The 2,324-nt window shown below is 38.3% G+C and overlaps 1 non-coding gene across 1 annotated transcript; it reads right to left on the bottom strand.

The window, feature by feature from the left end:
- Positions 1-411: 411 nt before the first annotated feature.
- LOC112097565 lies at positions 412-518 on the bottom strand. Its single transcript, XR_002905096.1, has one exon. It is a non-coding gene; the product is annotated as a small nucleolar RNA R71 (small nucleolar RNA).
- Between the last annotated feature and the right edge of the window lie 1,806 nt (positions 519-2,324).

The following is a 2,324-nucleotide window of genomic DNA, read 5'->3' as shown; positions in this document are numbered from 1 at the left end:
CTACACCATCATCTTTACATCAAATTTCTAGACCACCTGAATTTGATAAAGCATTGAATATCGCTCTTCCTTCTGTTATATGGCAATAGCAAATGAGCAAACAATAAAGGAGTAGGCAACATTAACGCTAGATCAACATCCTCTTTGCATTGAATACCCTGCAATTGGTGTTGCTTTTTAAGCTTAAATTGCGAATGATACATCTTCTACCAACCTTCCATGGTTTTGTTGGAGAAGATCCCAACAAACTTCTTAAGGAGTTTCATAGTGTGTTCAACTATGAAGCCAACTAAAATCTTTGAAGAATAAGTTAAATTGAGACCTTTTATGTTCTTTTTAGCAGATAGTGTAGCTTTATTATCTATCAGCCGGCAGCATCACCGATGAAGAAAATTTTTCTCACACAAGGCTACAATTAGAAAAGAGATATACGGCATAAGACAGTAGAGTTGATAAAGTTTGTATGAGTATTGAGAGAGATTTAAGGAGCTAAGTGCATCTTGCCCTCATCATCAATTAAGTGAGCAACTTGTGATTAAATACTTTTATGGAGGACTTTTTGCCAATGGAAAGAAGCATGATTGATGCTGCAAGTGGAGGAGCTTTAGTGGACAAGGCACCTTTTGGCATCAAAGAATTTGATAGCAAACATAGCAGAAATTTCACAACATCCTCACTTCATTAATACAAAAAATGGCTACAGTTGACATTCAACTATAAAAAAAGTGTGAATTATTCTTTATGGTAGATCCAACTAACATGTGTCCATTATTGCAAGATAATACTTTGGAGCAAATTGATGACATAGGTGGGTATCAAGGGCAGCAAGTGCAACAAAGGCAAAAGCATGTTTTTTTCTTGAACATATACAATCCAAGATGGAGAGATCATCATAACATTAGTTATTTGGGAAGTCAACAACGAGGCGGTCCTAATGGTAAATTTAATAATCCACTGGGTTTCACTCAACCAAGACCACAACATCCTTATCAATCTAGGCCATAGCCTATTTCTCATAATCAAAGAACATCTCTTGAAGATTTGGTTAAATCTTTGGCTGCAAATTCTTTTCAATTTCATATCCAACTTCAAGGAGCTGAACAAATGGTTTCTTCAAAAATGGCAACGTTACACCACCAGCTGGGATCTTCCTACACCACAAACCTCATCTGATGCCTTAATGATACTCGCTGATTCAAAAACCGTCCCTTCTATAGTTCAGATCCCAAGACAAATCCAAAAGCAAGAGTTTCTTAAACTCATGCCTCTTGAGTGGCTATCCAATTATGAAAAATTACACAAGAATTCCCAACCTGTTCAAACCTCCAACACTCTCTTTGAAAAAAGAGTTGATGGAACAGTTCAGATGACTTTTCAGCCACCCACTGAACATATACCACCCAGAAATTCCTTCTCTTACTCTTGCATGATTACGGCTGTTCTTACAGCCCAGGAAAACATTCCCATCTATGGATTTGCCTCTGACGGTTATCCGATTTACCCGAATAAGATTAACGACAGCTTTTTATGGGATGTTCCAGTGTCCCATATGTGTGATCTAGGCTGTCCATGCCTTGAAGAAGAAGATGATGATGACTTTAACAGACGGCCCAGGCATCGAAAAAAGAAAAGTCATAGGATGGAACCATGCCAACAAAGGCCTCCTTTGTCTCCAGATGACCCAGACAATACAACTCCTTTGCCAATCTATAAGAAAGGCTTAAGGCTCATCCGAAAGGAGTATCAGCAAAAACCATGCAGATAAGATGCTGATTAACCTAGTATGCAACCGCCACCAATCCAGTCTTGCATGATGTTTTCATCTAGTTCGTACCAAGAACAGTTTCCACTTTTGGAAAAACAGACAGATCCGTAGACAAAGGTTGTCACTAAACCTTTTGTCCAATCTCCAGTAACACCTTCAGGCCAACTTGAGGAACCAAGACCCTTTGAAGCCGTTTTAAATTGGCAAACCTAGAACGCCAGAGCACAAAATTCAGCTTTACAAACCCTTGATGACAAAATTGAAAGGGTTGCATCTCAGGTCAAACAGATGGACACCAAAGTTGATAAAATCACTACTCAACTGGAACAGATATATGTCAATCTGCAAAATCAAGTTTCCCAGCTTGATTCAGAACTTTGAATGATGATCCAAAACAGATATTGGGCTCCAAAATTCAACAAAAAAAAAAGTAGAGATCAGAAGGCTAAAACCTGAACTAGCTAGAATAGATGCAGATAAGCAACAACCTTCCTTATTTACAAAATCTCCTACTCTCCCTCTCCATACACCAACCTTCAATACCTATCAACCATTTTAT

The sequence above is a fragment of the Citrus clementina genome, unplaced genomic scaffold (genome assembly GCF_000493195.1).
Source record: "Citrus clementina cultivar Clemenules unplaced genomic scaffold, Citrus_clementina_v1.0 scaffold_6, whole genome shotgun sequence".
Lineage (NCBI taxonomy): Eukaryota > Viridiplantae > Streptophyta > Magnoliopsida > Sapindales > Rutaceae > Citrus > Citrus x clementina.
Note: the sequence above shows the minus strand (reverse complement) of the source record. Positions and strands in the feature narration are given on the sequence as shown.